Source organism: Macrobrachium rosenbergii, chromosome 57 (assembly GCF_040412425.1).
Source record: "Macrobrachium rosenbergii isolate ZJJX-2024 chromosome 57, ASM4041242v1, whole genome shotgun sequence".
Taxonomy (NCBI): domain Eukaryota; kingdom Metazoa; phylum Arthropoda; class Malacostraca; order Decapoda; family Palaemonidae; genus Macrobrachium; species Macrobrachium rosenbergii.
This window is the reverse complement of record NC_089797.1, coordinates 11,727,530-11,745,394: the sequence shown is the minus strand read 5'-3', so window position 1 is coordinate 11,745,394 and position 17,865 is coordinate 11,727,530. Positions and strand designations below refer to the sequence as shown.

General features: G+C 36.0%; 1 long non-coding RNA gene across 1 annotated transcript in view; it reads right to left on the bottom strand.

The window, feature by feature from the left end:
* Positions 1 to 17,865, bottom strand: part of LOC136836925 (uncharacterized) — a 274,975-nt gene that overhangs the window by 176,965 nt on the left and 80,145 nt on the right. The window contains exon 2 of the long non-coding RNA XR_010852504.1: positions 8,334 to 8,396. This is a non-coding gene — a long non-coding RNA (uncharacterized lncRNA). The remainder of the gene's footprint in view (positions 1 to 8,333; positions 8,397 to 17,865) is intronic.

Below are 17,865 nucleotides of genomic sequence, written 5' to 3'. Positions count from 1 at the left end.
ACAGAGATTGCTAATCATTATAAAAAATTATTTTATTTTAATATATGCTTGAATATACGAACACATAAATTGTTCTGTTTCAGCACAGAAGAATTAATACTTATTCAATAAATATACAATGACATACTGGACATTTTGGCATCGTACACAAAACTTTATAGACATTCTGACATTCCGGCGAAACTTTAAATACTATCATACTCCCTTTTTTGATATCAGCTACGATGCTCATTGCTCACCGAGTAGCCTTTAAGCTTTTAGTTCCTCCAAATCTAAATTACAGTCTTTTCGATATTATAATTGTCCCTATGTTTTGCTGACCTTGGTCAAAATCATTCACCAATTTAAACATCAGACTCCCAATTGACAATGAACGCTACACAAAGCATTAGTGTTGGACTGAAAAATTTCTGCGCCATAATAAAGATTAGTCGATTACGGTATGACGTACGGGTTGATTAGTAGAAGCAAAATGCTCATCTCTACAAAAGTCCTTGTAACTTATGTTCGATCTAAAACAAGAAACTAAAAAAAAAACTATTTCTTATAATAATGTTTTCTTAATTTAAGATACCCCTGAAATGGTTGACTATTAGTATCGCTTCAAGGTTCATTATTCATTCCTTTTTATTTATCCTTTCAGACAATCTTGCTCAAAATAGGGTACAAAATAATTGCAAGTTATATAGAACTAAAATAATTTATGCCTACACTTTCTCCAAATCTCTCCATTGTTTTATTTGAAATATTCTGTCTCTGTCTGTCTGTCTGTCTGTCTGTCTGTCTCTCTCTCTCTCTCTCTCTCTCTCTCTCTCTCTCTCTCTCTCTCTCTCTCTCTCTCTTTTTCTATATATATATATATTTATATATATATATATATATATATATATATATATATATATATATATATATATATATACATACATATACAATAGATATACTTGTATATATTATATATACACACACACACACACATATATATATATTGTGTGTGTGCGTGTGTAGATGTTATTGAGTTGAAGGATACTGAACTACTGTATAAAAATGCTTCCTCACACCAATCATAAAATTAAATCTCGCTATAATCAAACAAAGTCAGGCACTGTTTGAAATAAAAGAAGCAATCTAGTGTATTTAAAATTCGAGATGCGCTATTAAAAAAAAAATGATAACTGATCAAACTGTTAAGGCTAGTGCCAGGTTAATGGAAAGGTTAGGCATAAAGGTTACTGTAAAGTGCAGCTTAAGGGCAGAATGGCTAAGAGAGAATCAGCTGGTTCGTCTCTCATCCGATCATATTAAATCAGGTTCATGGTTTGTCAGCGCTTGGGATCCTATCGGAGTTCCGATGGAAACATTTCTAGCTTGGGTTCAGTAAGATGCATTTTTAATCATGTTTCTCGGTTTTGTTGTTTATTCTTATACCTCTAGGCAAGTGCTGTTTCTATTTTACATTTTTATTTGTATGGTACGTATGTTGCGTGTGGTTACATCGTATTATATTCCTAGCATGATTTTCCAGAAGTTATATAATGTTATGTACCTATGTATGTTTATATATATATATATATATATATATATATATATATATATATATATATATATATATATATATATATATATATATATATATATATATATATATATATATATATATATATATATATACAGTATATACGTATATTTATATATATATATATACAGTATAAATATGTATATATATACATATATATGTAGATAGATATATATGTAATGTATGCACACATATATAAATATACATACACACATACATATATATACGTGTGTGAATGTGTGTGTGTAAATTCTGTGCTCTATACAATATAGATTAGGTTAGTATAAAATGAGCACCTGTTTTAAATAGTTCAGAATGCGTCAACCCGTGTTTCTCCTCTTTTAACAAAGATTTGTCAAAAGCAATTTAAGTCACTCTTGCTCACCTCTACCTTCTTAGTTGAAGAGACATTTTCTCAGTTATTGCTTAAACTTTTTCCTTAATTCTGCTATACGCGCAAACTACGGTGTTTACCACACGTCTAATATTTGAGTTAATGTTCTTGTGAGTTAACTGGTTCTTACTGATAACAATAACAAGGCGAAATAAAAGTCCTGCTTTCATTACTGTAATGCATCACAAATTTGAACGCCTTTATAAAACACTAATTGAGACATTTCAGGCTGTATTATTTAAAACACCGGAAATAAGAAACTGAAACATCATTCCCTTTAGAGAGAAAATACCATAACAAACAATAACTAAAGCGTTCAATATAAAGAAAAAAAAATCACTACCACCTATCTGCATGTTATCACCCACATACACGAGTGTTCATCACGCACATTCGAGTGTGCTAGACCGGTCAAAAAATTTCACGATGACTCTAATATAAATATAATATTTAGTCGACCTATTGCGTCCGTGAAAAAAAAGAAACGTAAGTTAATTAGTTTGAACAACAAATAACATATATCTGTCCACATCATAATAACATGTCACACTTTATTAAAATGGAATATTGCCGTTCCATACACGCCCTGTGTCGACGTGAAATGCCTCTAAAGCAAATCGGATTTTTGTGTCTTTTTTTTTTTTTTTTGCATTTTCTGATCGTTGTCGGCATTTTAGTCTTTCAGATGCTGTATATCTCAGGTCTCTGATGATGGACTGGGTTAGTCTTTAATACTATTTTTCGTGTCAGTTGTTTGAGTCCCCAGCATAACTCAATACAAGGGTGGTTACCCAATCTGTTTGAAGAAGGCGAGATATGACAGATGCTGAAGAAGAATACACATTCTTGAAAGAAATTCTCTGCGTTACAAAGTTGGATGTATCTATAAGGTTCCGTGCAAAGAATGCAATGCAACAGATGGGGACAAAGTGTTAAAAATTTGGATGCAAGATTTAAACAACAAATAGTGCAAGAATAGGTGATGTTGCAGCAGTTAGGTCTGGCAGGTTTATGCTTTTTACCTACAGAACTCGGACTTCGCACATTTCTTTTATGTTCGAATTCTCCTGGTACCGCGCCACTCATACATGCGTAAGATAGCGTCTGTATTTCCATGTGATCCAGCGCATTTAATAACATTAAAGACATTTTTCTTCTTTTAAGAGGTAGTTTCATATGTATTATCTCAAGTAATGTTATTCCTGCATTGCTTAAAACGGATAAAAAAAAAATCCAGCTGTACACAGCTGGTTTTCATGTCCTTCTCTTTGTTGCATTCACCGCCATTAAATCTCATATCCATGATTCCACTGCAACTGCATCATTTACTCAGACTCATATAGAAATGAAGCCTTTCTCCTGTCTCAATCAGCGTCGTCGGTTAGTGATAAAGACTTGAAAACCACTCAATGCTTCTAAATTTGATGGTATTCCTTCCTGGCAACGGAAGCTTTTGACACACTTACCACCTCTTCATAATCCGCTTTGCTCTGTCAGCGTTACTTTTCAGTTAGGGAAACAATCTTGTTCACAATTCACCTTGATTTCTGAGAAGTTGAATTCACTGTCACTGGTGCTTATTCCTAGTTCCTTTGCAGTTAATTTGGGTCAGTCAATTCTCTTGAACCATATTCTTTAACCATACCAGCAGGGAATTGTAAATGCATAATATAATGCTATTTTCACTGAAAGACCATGACTTCAGACGAAAGGCGAATTACTGCAGGCCCTGAAACGTTCATTTTGCATAATACCCAGTTGTTGAAGCCTCCTTCCCTTTCAGAGGACAGCCATAATCTGAATAGAGGCCTTTTCAGCAGAATGAAGGCGTTCCTTTCATCTACAGAATAATTCACTCTAATTTTGCAAATAATTCAGCATATCGTGAATGCTAATAACTTATATGTTCAATATATTCTTCTCACACATTAACACATCATTTTCTTGTATACCTCTTTCGACTTCTCTCGAAGCATCAGCTCTGCATAATTTTGTTCTTACTATTATATCTTCACCCACATTAATCATAACGGCATCCTATGGCCTATCCCATCTTGTATCCTACGAAGCAAAATGTCAAAAACCTACCACATATTCATTTCTCACTCTGTAATGTCTTTGTTATTAACAGTTATTTTTACAAAAACCCGTTCACCCCATTTTCATTTTTTACTGAATATCATCCGTGTCCATAACAGTGGTTTTTAATTGAAGACACTTCATTCACATGAAACTTATCCAAAGAAGATATATAATTCAGGAACACCGGTAGAGTTTATTTTTACCAAACAATATGACTTCGATTAAGGGAAGTTCAGTTTCATTTTATTACCTGGTCCCAGTCTCCCCTTTTCTTACTTCGACACGAGAATACTATATCATTCCCTTTGCACACTGAATTATATTCGAAATATTTCAGTTTACGAACTTCCACAAGTCCTTCATTTCCTTTTGTTAAGGAAGTTATTGGAAATGAGTGTTAAAAACGAGATAGAAAAATGTTCTTTTACACGTCGACTATGACGTCACATTTGTCGACAGATTTTTATATCATCAGAGATTAATGACCCTTTCCAACCATAATTCCTAATTTTTCATTCATTCTGTAGAGTTGTGTTTTAATCCTAGTCTGTTTTCATCTAGTGCAACTCTTTTGAAAATCAAACAGTCTCAACAGATGTAGAATCGTGTGGATATAATGAAAATGGAAAAATCATATCATACGACATATCCCGTTGAATTGTTGCCTGTCACTGGTTTTATTTTCATTCAGTTAAGTCACATTTGAAAAGGAAATGTTGACCGTCTTTAGCTCTTCAAACTTCACGATAAGGCATTGGTTAGATAGATTTCAACAACTTTAATAAAATGAAAAAGGTTGTTGAAGTCTCTCACACCAGTGCCTTATCATGAAGTCTGAGGAGCTAAAGGCAGTCAATATTCCCTTCCTAAATGTGACTTTATTAATAATGGAATGAAAATGGAACTAGTGGAAATGAAACAATTCAATGGGATATTTCGTAAGATATGATTTTTCCATTTTCATTATATCCTCCCGATTCTACATCTTTGCTGTGACAGTTACAGTTTGTTTTTCATAACAGTTGCACAAGATGAAAGTAGACAAGGATTAAAACATAACTCTTCAGAATTAACGAAAAATTATGGAATATGGTCGGAGAGGGGCATTAATCTTTTATGATATAAATAATACGTCTAAAAATGTGACGTCATAGTCGATGTATAAACAAAACAGATAACGTTATTTATTTTCCTTTTTCTTTTTTATCATTCATTTCCAATAACTTAATTTCCTGGAAGTTCCATCTATAAGAAGACTCATCGATTGTTTACCATGAAACCTTATTTGCTGTTGTTATGTTACACGTATAGGGGATTGTTTTTTTTTTTTTTTTATGTTTTCCCGTCCTTGTCACTGTGCCTCTAACTCCCCTTAGTGAAGTCAAGACAATTCTCTTCCATAACCGGAGTTACAACAGGTCCCACTGAGCTCCCAGCAATAAACCAATCGACGGATTAGTTATCGCCATAATTGAATTGGGCGAGACAAAACGAAACCAGACGTGCAACAAAACAAAAGCTAAGCTCCATATGTGAATGGCCAACGAGAGAGAGAGAGAGAGCGAGAGATGGTATATACCTCCCATAAGTAAATGGCCAACGAGAACTTGGGGAGAGAGAGAGAGAGAGAGAGAGAGAGAGAGAGAGAAAGAGAGAATGGTATATATCTTCCATAAGCAAATGGCCAACGAGAACTTGGAGAGAGAGAGAGAGAGAGAGAGAGAGAGAGAGAGAGAGAGAGAGAATGGTATATACCTTCCATAAGTAAATGGCCAACGAGAACTTGGAGAGAGAGAGAGAGAGAGAGAGAGAGAGAGAGAGAGAGAGAGAGAGAGAGAGAGAGAGAATGGTATATACCTTCCATAAGTAAATGGCCAACGAGAACTTGGAGAGAGAGAGAGAGAGAGAGAGAGAGAGAGAGAGAGAGAGAGAGAGAGAGAGAGAGAGAGAGAGAGAGAGAGAGAGTATATACCTTCCATATGTGAATGGCCAGCGAAAACTTAGAGAGAGAGAGAGAGAGAGAGAGAGAGAGAGAGAGAGAGAGAGAGAGAGAGAGAGAGAGAGAGAGAAAGGTATATACCTTCCATATGTGAATGGCCAGCGAAAACTTAGAGAGAGAGAGAGAGAGAGAGAGAGAGAGAGAGAGAGAGAGAGAGAGAGAGAGAGAGAGAGAGAGAGAGAGAGAGAGAGAGAGATACACTGGAACCTTATTTTTGTGAAGTATGGGCATGCTACATTAACGTATTCAAAGACTTTCCTGTTTCATAATAGTTCGGTCAGTAGAAAAATCATTTACGTCTATGGCGACAAGGGTTGGTCGAATACATTTCTGTGAATCATTTCGAAATGCTACCCAATTAAATCTAGAGCTGAATATTTTTTGTCGATTTTTTGCACAATGTATAATGTTTGAAGTGATGAAAGTTTTTATGGTACACAAAAAATGGTGGGAAGATGTATATATCAAATAAAAGTATGCCCATTAGAACACAGAAACAACTGTGCTAAACGCTATTTTACTCAAGTTAATCTAAATCGAAGGTTGCTTCTAAAAAGTGTCTGCTTTTATAATTAGCACTATTAAACATAATGGGATCATTCTTAAGTGATTTGCAAGTCCAATCAAACGTTTCTTGATTATATTCGACGCATTTTAAGAATCTCAATCGGCCACGCCCCCTTCCCCTGGCATCGTAGATAATGCATGACATCATCGTACGGCACTCTCCGACGATATCAGTTGCTGCTTGGCTATGACACTGATAACTTCGAAAGGTCGTTCATTCAATAACTAAAGGAGGCTCTACAGCCTGCAAATTATTACTTATTTTTTGTACAACATACTTTTGAAAGTTTCTTGTTCACAACAACACCAATAGTAATTCTCTCTCTCACTCTCTCTCTCTCTCTCTCTCTCTCTCTCTCTCTCTCTCTGCAACTCGCTCATCCCAGGGAGGAGCAGCAGATCCAGAGGGAAGAAACTCCCACCCTCCGCCCATCTGGAGATGGGTAGAGGAGTCCAACTCACGATAAGGACAGCGCTGCCAGCCGTATGAATAATATCATAATATCGTGAAAGAGGGGAGGAGGTTAGGCTGGGGTGGCAAGGTGGGGTAGGGAGGATGTGGGCGTGGCCGAGTGATATTTTTTAAATGCGTCGACTATATAGTCATGTTAAAATAATTCAGAAACGTTTGATTTTACTTGCAATTTTGCTAATCATTCAAGTCAAAATTCTCCAACTGCCTTGCATTAAAATCTCAATTGAGTTCATTAGGAAAGAGTAGTTAACGTTTTCTTAGTCATTTAATCTACAATGGAGCTTACGGTCTCTGCCAACAACCCAGAACTGAAAACTAAATGAAAGCAAGAAATTCCTGGCTATAACATTTACTATGCCAACATCTACGATTTCTTGAACATCTCTGACCAAAGCTAACGACTATGATAATCCCATAGCTGGTAAGTCCTCTCATTCGTAAGGAACTACCCCAGTAAATATACCAAGGAAAAGAGAGACAGGGTATACCCAATTGGGTGGAGTCGCCTCCCACCTAGAGTAACTACGTGGGCGATGACGTATCTTAGAGGTACCTGCTCATTACGGCAATTCACCTGCTGACGCAATAAGGGGGTAGACAATGCTCTGCCTACATGGGGAACTTGGGGGGGAGTGAGCAGACCTCCTCTTTCTCTTGGCCTTGAAATATACAATCCCTTTTCACCTTCGACTCCAGAGAATAGGACAAACGACCTCGGTTAAGCGCAAAACGTAATTGTTAACATAGAATCCAAATTCTTCGTCTTATTTACCTTCTCGGGACAATAACTAAGGGATTATTATTCCCCCGTGAAGGGCGGGATGAAGATGAGAAGGGACGGCCAATTTTCATAATGTTTTTGTAAAGGAATTTTGGCCCTTGAAAATAAAGTACCTGATAATAGCCATTTTCGCCCTAAATGACTATTATGGAAATAAGCCTAATTAGCATATGCAAGCCGGAGGACTATTAAAGAGAGAGATATAAACATACCTCTCTCTCTCTCTCTCTCTCTCTCTCTCTCTCTCTCTCTCTCTCTCTCTCTCTCTCTATATATATATATATATATATATATAAATTATATGCCTATCTCATTTTTGCGTTATAAGTTGATCCTTTTACGTTATTTAATAAATGATCGAATTTCTGGATCCCCCTCCCCCCCCAACAAAAAAACGCAACGCTTATTATAAATTACTTAGTCTACTCTCTATATAAACGAATTTATTTATGTGTTACTCACCTACGTCTCGGGCGTTTGAATATTTCACTCATTTTGTCCATGTTGCTCTACGACACCAATTTTCTGAAAAGAGAGGGAAATTTATACTAATAACTGATACATTTTCCTTTTGTCTTTTCATATGTTAATTATATGAAACAAAATGTTCCCATCTATACGCAGAAACACGCACATATATATATATATATATATATATATATATATATATATATATATATATATATATATATTTATATATATATATAAAACATATAAATATATATATATATATATATATACATATATATATATATATATATATATATATATATATATATATATATATATATATATATATTTAATGCGAAGAAACTAAGACTCCCTGGTCCAGGGATTACCATCAACATTCTGAAATATCGGCTGCAGGTTCTAATCCTGCCACGGGTATCGGAGTTTCTTTATTTGCTTCTCCATTCGGATCTTAGGTAATTTAATCCCAAACGTATCCCCCCCCAAAAAGTGTAAAGAAACCGAAAGATAAAGAGGTCACTTTAGCTATTGCAAATACATTTATACTTAAGTAGTTCTTCATTGGAGGGGTGGGTAGAGCTCCCGGTTAGCAGACTGTTGGCCCAGCGTTCGACTCTCCAACCGGCCAATGAAGAATTAGAGGAATTTATTTCTGGTGATGGAAATTCACTTCTCGTCATAATGTGGTTCGGATTCCACAATAAGCTGTAGGTCCCGTTGCTAGGTAACCAGTTGGTTCTTAGCCACGTAAAATAAATCTAATCCTTCGGGCCAGCCCTAGGAGAGCTGTTAATCAGCTCAGTGGTCTGGTTAAACTAAGGTATATCTACCTTGGAAAAAAGTGAACAGTAGAGTCTACATATATATTTAAGCCTGAAAATGCAATAAACGCTTTAAACACTATGCTATGATGGGGAAGAAGGGCCTATCCCAGCTCGAGTATATGATTCTCAATTCGACAGGTATAAGTATGTACAAGTGGGAGTTAAATAATATCCTTCTTCGTGGTCAAGTGGTTAACATTAACCTCATTCGGACACATCGGCCGATATGAAAAGCGTATCCAAAATGTGTGAAGAAACCGAAAATTTAAGATGTCATTGTAACATTTTACATATATATATATATATATATATATATATATATATATATATATATATATATATATATATATATATATATATATATATGTTCATATATATATATATATATGTATAAATACATTATATATATACATATGTTTATATAGTGTATATATATACACATATATACTGTACATATGTTTATTTTAGGGAAAGCTCATACAATAATAATTTTTGTAAATGAGAACCAAAAGTGATTTAGATACACCGAAGTTTGCTCAATATCTTAAGGGAAATGAAACAGAATCCTTGCAGTAAAAAACGCCGGAACTATTTTTCAGTTTCATTTTAGCTCTCAGGACCACTAGGCTTTTTCGACGAGAATTTTCGTTCTGACCCGTGACAGCAGAGCATAAAGGGAAAGAACAATTGAAATACTGTTTGAAAGCTCCGTCAAGCAACGCCATCAAGAATAAAGATAGTGGCGATAAATATTAGACTAGTTATGCAGCTAACTTCAAAAACTATAAAACATTTTAATAATTTATGAGCAATACTTTTTGGGTCTGGTGAATATATTATGTCGCCCAGTTCTAGAAAGAAAGAAGCTACTGACACCTGAGATACTCTTACAGAAACAGTCCAGTTTGCTTTAATTTTTCTTCTGTCGAAAATTGAAAGCGTTGCAGGACACTGCTCAGTTTCGGCTAAAATCCCTCTTACATGTTCTACAGCCTCTAAACTATACAGAAAGAGTTACGTTTCACCGAATAATAAAAACAACGTTTTATAAATTAATAAAATTTATTGTAAAAAAAAAAAAACCAGCTTACTATCTTCGCGTCAAGTCAGGGCGGTATCACCCCGGTGGATTGTAACGGATTATCTATATCATTTAACCCTCCAAAAACTACAGAGGGGAAAAAATAATGAAAGAACAACAGTTCTTCTAAAAAAAAAAAAAAAAAGGTGACCGAGTTTGTGCACGTAAATGTTCGATGAAGAGCTGAGGAAAACAGAGTCGGGAAACGCAGTTTGGAAAAACCATTACACGCGATAAATTTTTGCATCAGGCTGTCCGAAAACAGAAATGTGCATTGCGAGTGACGCTACTGTATTTCCAACAGGCATTTCCTATATAATTAAATATTCTTTCGTCCGGCCGACAACAACACATCACAACAAAACATGGGGAAAGGGACGGAATAGAAACATATTTCCAGCAAGGTTGATTCCAACAAGTTATTCTCCCCTCCTTTGGGCGAATTCGCTTGTTTGTCTCTCGCGTTCCTTCTCTCTTTCTTTCTCTCTCTCTCTCTCTCTCTCTCTTTCTGTCTCCGTCCATGTCTTATTATCTTGCTTGTTGGTGCTTCTTCATTTATCTATACATCTTATATCTTTCGGAAATAAATCAGATTCATTAAATATTGATGTGTTTAATAAAAGTTTGAATATATTTTATAAAATTATGTTTGCTTTTATGTTGCTCCTTTGGGAGAATGGGCGAATTCGCCTGTCTGTCTGCTCGCTTTCTCTGTCTGTCTGTCTGTCTGTCTGTGTCTCTCGCTCTCTCTCTCTCTCTCTCTCTATTTCTATCTTAATCTCTCCATGTCTTATCACCTTGCGTGTTAGTGCTTCTTCATTAACCTATACATCTTATGTCTTTCAAAACAAAATAAGATTAATTAAATAATATGTTTTATAAAAAATTACATATGATTTATAAGATTCATGTTTGCTTTTCTGTTGCTAAAAAATGTACAGCCAAATTTGACTAAAATAAAGAAATGATTTCAAGCTGAAAAGGAGCATTTCTACCAAAAAAATAAAAAAACGTAGCAGCAAATATAAAATTATAGTTAAGAGGAGTGTTTACCATATAAGAGGAGTGTTTACCATACGCCATTCTCTGCTTTAGAGTTTGTGGTAAAGGGGAGTGTCTTTTGGAATGAGGTCGCATGCCCAACGCAGTTTCCTTGCCAATGCTCTAATGCTTGTACCTGCTTCGAGCTGGGTAGAAGGGTGAGTGGTGGGCTGGGCGTACACCGCTGATCTTGCAAACGTGAGTCGACCATTGTGTTCATGACACACACTCACACACACACACACATACGTATAACATATATATATATATATATATATATATATATATATATATATATATATATATATATATATATATATATATATACATATACTGTATATATATAGTGAGAGAGAGAGAGAGAGAGAGAGAGAGAGAGAGAGAGAGAGAGAGAGAGAGAGAGAGAGAGAGAGAGAGAGAGAGAGAGAGAGAGAGAGAGCGCACGTAGACGTATCATGTCAAAGCAGCTGCCTCAGCTAAATAGGCAAAAATATAATGAAAGACAAAATTTCATTCGGAGAGAGAGAGAGAGAGAGAGAGAGAGAGAGAGAGAGAGAGAGAGAGAGAGAGTTACAAACGCTTGCGACACTACCTACCAATTATTTGGCGAATTAAAATGTAGGTGGGAAAACAGAGGGCTGAAAATAATAACGTTTTATTGGTAAAGGACGATGTGTTTTTCTCCTGTTCCGCTGTTTCGGTTTCAAAACTCATAAAACGAATATATAAGGTCATTTCTATGGTCGTCATGGAAATAAGAAACGAATGAATTTTAAGATTGTGCATGCGAAACGCAGTTTATGTATATATATATATATATACTATATACTATATATATATATATATATATATATATATATATATATATATATATATATATATATATATATATATATATATATATATATATATATATATATATATATATAGAGATTTAGAGAGAGAGAGAGAGAGAGAGAGAGAGAGAGAGAGAGAGAGAGAGAGAGAGAGAGGAATCATAACCAAACGATAACACTGTTATTTATGACACTAATGAAGAATAATTACATAGAATATTACAAATCGGCCTGGGTCTTCCGATGCTAATAATTTTCTGCTTACGATAATGATACTGGCATCTGATTGTAGGAGATAATTTAAAAAGAACGCACGTTTAGCGATTTTCATAGAGAAAGGTTACTTACTTGCTTAAAATATCAACATTTTTTTTACTGTCACTAAACAACCGTAATTAATAATGTTATCAATTTACTGTCAATAAACAACTATAACTAATAATCTTATCAACTACATATCTAAGTATCAATAAAACTTTATACGCCATTGTGTTACTCGCAAAGTCAGTTTAATTCTTCTGCAGGTGGACCTACAACAAAGTCACTGAATGCTGTACCGGTAAACCAATCGAGGAATTATTTATTGCTAAAACAGAACTGGGTTGGGAACAGGGAAGGCCGTGCGCACCCCACCCTTGACAAAAAAAAAGGACAAACTGACAAAGATTAGAAGAGAGAGAGAGAGAGAGAGAGAGAGAGAGAGAGAGAGAGAGAGAGAGAGAGAGAGAGAGAGACTGAAATTTTCTACTGCTTTTAGTTTCTAAAACGACAAGAATAGCAATTTTCACTTTGTGTGTGTTGCGTCTTTTTGTTGATTCGTGGCGAGATTTTGTAAGAGCTAAAATGCTTGGGTTTTGGTATCGCTTTTGTAATTTATAATCTCATGCATTAGTTAGTTTAATTCTCCTTCCTTCCAGAACATTCCAAAAAACTTATTTATAATACCATGAAGACAAAATTTTGCTTAAGGTAGCTAGTACATACACGAGTAACCAAAGATACATGTCACTTCATACGAAGCCTACATGTAAGATCTTTGCTTATAAGTAAGGTCTTATAATATGACCATAAATTCCCGCAATGTATGCTAACACTAGTCTCATTTTTCACAACGTATATTGAATTTTAACATTCACATTTTGATATTACTGATTCTGCAACACCAATTTTCTTTATACACTGTGGCCTTTCATTTCATAAATGATTACTTCCTTGCACGTATGCATTTTTCACAACTGCCTCGTCTCGACTTTGCGTGGCGAGGTGCAATGACATTTATTTTCGTAATTCATTCGATGAGACCTTTCTTTTCATGTAAAACATGATTAGCTTTTTAAACAATTCCATCTGGAGAGAAGCGGTGACACTGAAATATCAGATTCTAAACCCTGAACCTAATTTTTCATTATGTAAAAGAACTCTCCAGTGGGTTCACATCCAAGAGCGAGTGATGCGGGAAAGGAGCAGAAAATGCGAATGTTGACGGCGATTTTATCATTTAATCTATTGGAATTGGAAATCAAAATTTAGGCCAAAGGCCACGTGCTGGAACCTATGAGGTCATTCAGCGCTGAAAGGGAAATTGAGAGCAAAAAGGTCTGAAAGGTACAACAGGGGGAAAACCTCGCAATTGCACCATGAAACAACTGTGGAAAGTAAGATGAAAAAGAGATAATATGAAAGGAGGTACAGTAAAAAGAATTAAAGGTGTTGCAGCTAGGGGCTTAAGTAACGCCTACAGTGCACTGTGTGAGCTGCACTGATGGCACTACCTCCCTGCGGGTACATTGAATCGGGGCTTTGGCATTAGGGACAATTTTTTCCTTTTCAGATCTCAAACTTCCAAAGTCTTTTCAGATAAGTCACACCAATTCCTCCAAAGTTGGAAGTTCACCAAAGCATATGTAATTCAATTTATTTTAGAAATCAGTTCTCTATGCTACCATCATATTGTTAGGGAAATGATAAAAAAACATGACATTTCCCCACCCTTCAAAATGGGACAAATACGCCCGACGGACAAAAATTGGATGCAAGAGAGAGAGAGAGAGAGAGAGAGAGAGAGAGAGAGAGAGAGAGAGAGAGAGAGAGAGAGAGAGAGAGAGAGAGAGAGAGAGAGCACTGCTTTCAATTCTTTAACAACAGGAGTGGCCATGAATGGAGCAGGAACTTCCCATTTAATGCAGTGTGACATTTTGTTATGATGTGAGCAGGAATAAAAGTCAGTTACTGCTGAAAGGATTTTTGTGAGTGCTAAAAGACTAGTTGAAATATTCTGTGTTTGGATTTTGGGGTGGGGGGGGGGGGAAGGTAATAGATACAGCATTCATTGTGAATGCTGGGTGTTCGGCTGTTATTTCGTGGATTTCTCTGTACGTGAAACTGTCTTTGAATTCCTGCCTTACTTTCAGACTCACCTCCTTCTGGAACACTGAAAAGTTCCTGAAACTTTGATAAACAGGCATCTATTTGAGTTGCTTGAATCGATTCAGTTTATATTTACTTATGGATAGCCGAGTTACATTCAGGAAAGCATAGGTACTAACGTTTTCTTTTTAGTCTTACAGATTTGAGCCTTGAATACAAATGAGAGAGAGAGAGAGAGAGAGAGAGAGAGAGAGAGAGAGAGAGAGAGAGAGAGAGAGAGAGAGAGAGAGAGAGTTGCATTAATATTTTACTCGTACACTCCATTAGAAGCACTGTAGGTCAACTTTCGTTAGTTTTACAACCAAGGGCACGAGGGAATGATGACCTTGAAAGAGTGAAAACTTGGAACCTCAGGTGAATGTGGAATCGGAGGCTCCTCAGAGACAGAAGCTCGCATATGCGAGCCGTACCCTCGACTGAAGTATTGCCATACATGTAAGATTATATATGGCGATGCCTCTTTCTTTTAGGATACCCTCCATTCTTCCGGATTTCCATTCAGAATCTCATTAACAGATGACAGGTAGGCATTTTGGCAAATTATGGGTATTTGTATTTGTGTTGCCCTTTGAGAGAGGGATTTGCATATTCTAAGATGCACATAATGATAATCAACAATTTGTGATGGCTATGGCGAATAAAACTTATTATAGAAATCAATTTCTGGTGATAAAGACGATGTACAGAGTAACTCTCAACAATTAAGCCCTACGACACATTAGTTAAATGAGTGAATGGAAAATTATTAAAAAGAATATTTAGGTTAACGATTCCCATTTCTCTACTTGTTTTGTAGAGATAAATACATTCTAAAATAAGTTGTGGGCACAAAGACAGATATTTTCATTCAGGATATTGCAGCAACTGATTTTCGTATTGAATATTCAAACAATATATATGTTTAAAACAGCCACAGCCAATTTTACCTATTAAATCACAACCCATCTAATAATTTCCTCTGACACTTTGTCTCTATTGCATAACCACCGCATCACATTAATTCCCTTCAGCTTTCAAAATCTCTCTAACGCCCTTCAGCACAGCCAACCGAATGCTCCAATGAGCGGATCTACAACACAGTCCCTGGGCGCTGCGCCGATAAACCAATTTAGGAATTACTTATTTGCTAAAATTGAATCGGTGGAAACAAACAAAACCGGTCGTATCCCCACCTCTCAAAAAAAGAACAACTGATAAAGATTGGATGGGCGAGAGAGAGAGAGAGAGAGAGAGAGAGAGAGAGAGAGAGAGAGAGAGAGAGAGAGACTTTCTTTTCAGTTCTTAAATAAGGAGAGTGGTTACGAATGGAGTAGGCTATCTGCTTTGAGTTATAGTGACATTTTGTTATGGAGGGACATGAAAGTTATTTGCTGTTGAGTGTGTACAAAGAGTAGCTAAACTACTTTCGAATTTTTTTTTTTTACAATGCCTTTACGATACGAAGAATTTACGTCATTCCATGTGTATTTTTTAAGGTTTATTTTCATTTTTTCATGCATGCCATTATGCATGAGAAAATCTAAATTACAACACTTTTTTCGAATCAAATCCCCTCTCTCCTGGGATTAATAATGTTAATAATGTGTTGCATGATAACTGATCAAAGACATATGCTTTTAGCCTAGATGAATAGCTCGTATATGAAAATATTTAAGCAATGGTGGATTTCTGAGAGAGAGAGAGAGAGAGAGAGAGAGAGAGAGAGAGAGAGAGAGAGAGAGAGAGAGAGAGAGAGAGAGAGAGTTAAGATCGTGTCTTGCACTTTCTAGAAGCACGGAATACAAAAGCAAGCTCACTGTCAACTCTCACTATGCTAAATCCAATCTAAACCAAATAGACTAGAATATTTTGACAGGGATTCATCAGTTCTACTGATCTCAATGATGAAGCAGGATAATCTTACAAGAGTGATCATGATTGTGGTATACAAATGTTGATAAATTTTGAGGTCAGGAATAATAACTTAGAAAGAAATAAGAAATTCCATTACGTAGATTTTTTTTTTATTAAAAATCATACCTGCATATTTTCTCAACGAAAATACTTGAGCTTCTCTGCTTGGGGAATATTTACAGCTAATTTTCTCAACATGGCGCGTGCAACTTTTTTGAAAATTTCACGAAGGGCACCACAGGTCGTCCTTCAGAAGAACTAGAACGGAGCCCCTGGACACTGCGTCAATGAACCTACTGACGAATTACTCACTGCTGTAATCGAATTGGGTGGGGAACAGTTAAAACCTGACAGAGTCTAAGCCAGGCAAAAAGAACAATACATAAATTGACAAAGATTGGACGGGTGAGTGAGAGACCAAAGTGAAAGTGATCATTTTGTATTGCTTCCAGTTTATAAACAAAACGATTGGCTTATTGATGGAGGAGATATCTTTCACTTCAGCTTCCGTATCACATTTTGTTATGATCTGATGAGAAACAAAAGCCAAATACCCTGCCACTACGATAATCTATGACTGGAATTTAACGGTCTTTACCTAGAATAAAAAATGTTGGACACAAGAAACAACAAGTAGAGAGTTCTAACATTTGATATTTGTAACTACAAAAGGAGTAATATAATACACAGGTATCTTCATATTCCACTCGCAAGAATTTCTTCAGTTTCATTTATAAAAATTTGGCTATAAAGCCAAACACTGGGACACTTTCAGCCATTCAGTGCTCAAGACAGTGAAAAGGAGAGTTGGAGTGGCTGGACAGAAAGATGGAAGAACGGAAGTGGTAGAGCAAATGGCTAAAGAGTGGGTGCAGCTAGGGGCTTAAGGGACGCTGCAAACAACCGCTAGTAATGTCTACAATGAACCACGTGAGGTGCACTGACGGAACTCCCCTCTTCCCCCCTTTAACGACTGCCACTAACGCTCAGTTATACCTGCGTTAGTGGCAGCCCTAAGGCGGGACTCTTAAGCATTTAGGAATCACATCAGGAAGAACATTCTAGAGCTTTACATCTGAAGAGATAGTTAAATTTTGGTACTGGGTCATGCGACAATGTGGAACCTCCAGAGAATTGGGTGTGGATGCTCAGCAAAGTGAGAGACAAGCAATAGCTTCTAGAATGCTGACAACGAGGGTGCTATCAATACTTTTGCATAGGAGATAAAGATTCCTGGAACCTGCTGCCAAGAGATATGAGAATAATAATTGTAATTACTACATAATGCAAAGCTGAAGCATTCGATATAAATGCCATCATTTCTGTAGCCACAGGCTGTTCCTAACAATGACTCATTTTCTGGTAATTTAGAACATACTTTCAAGAAGTCAACGAATCATCAGATATATGGAATCGTCAAG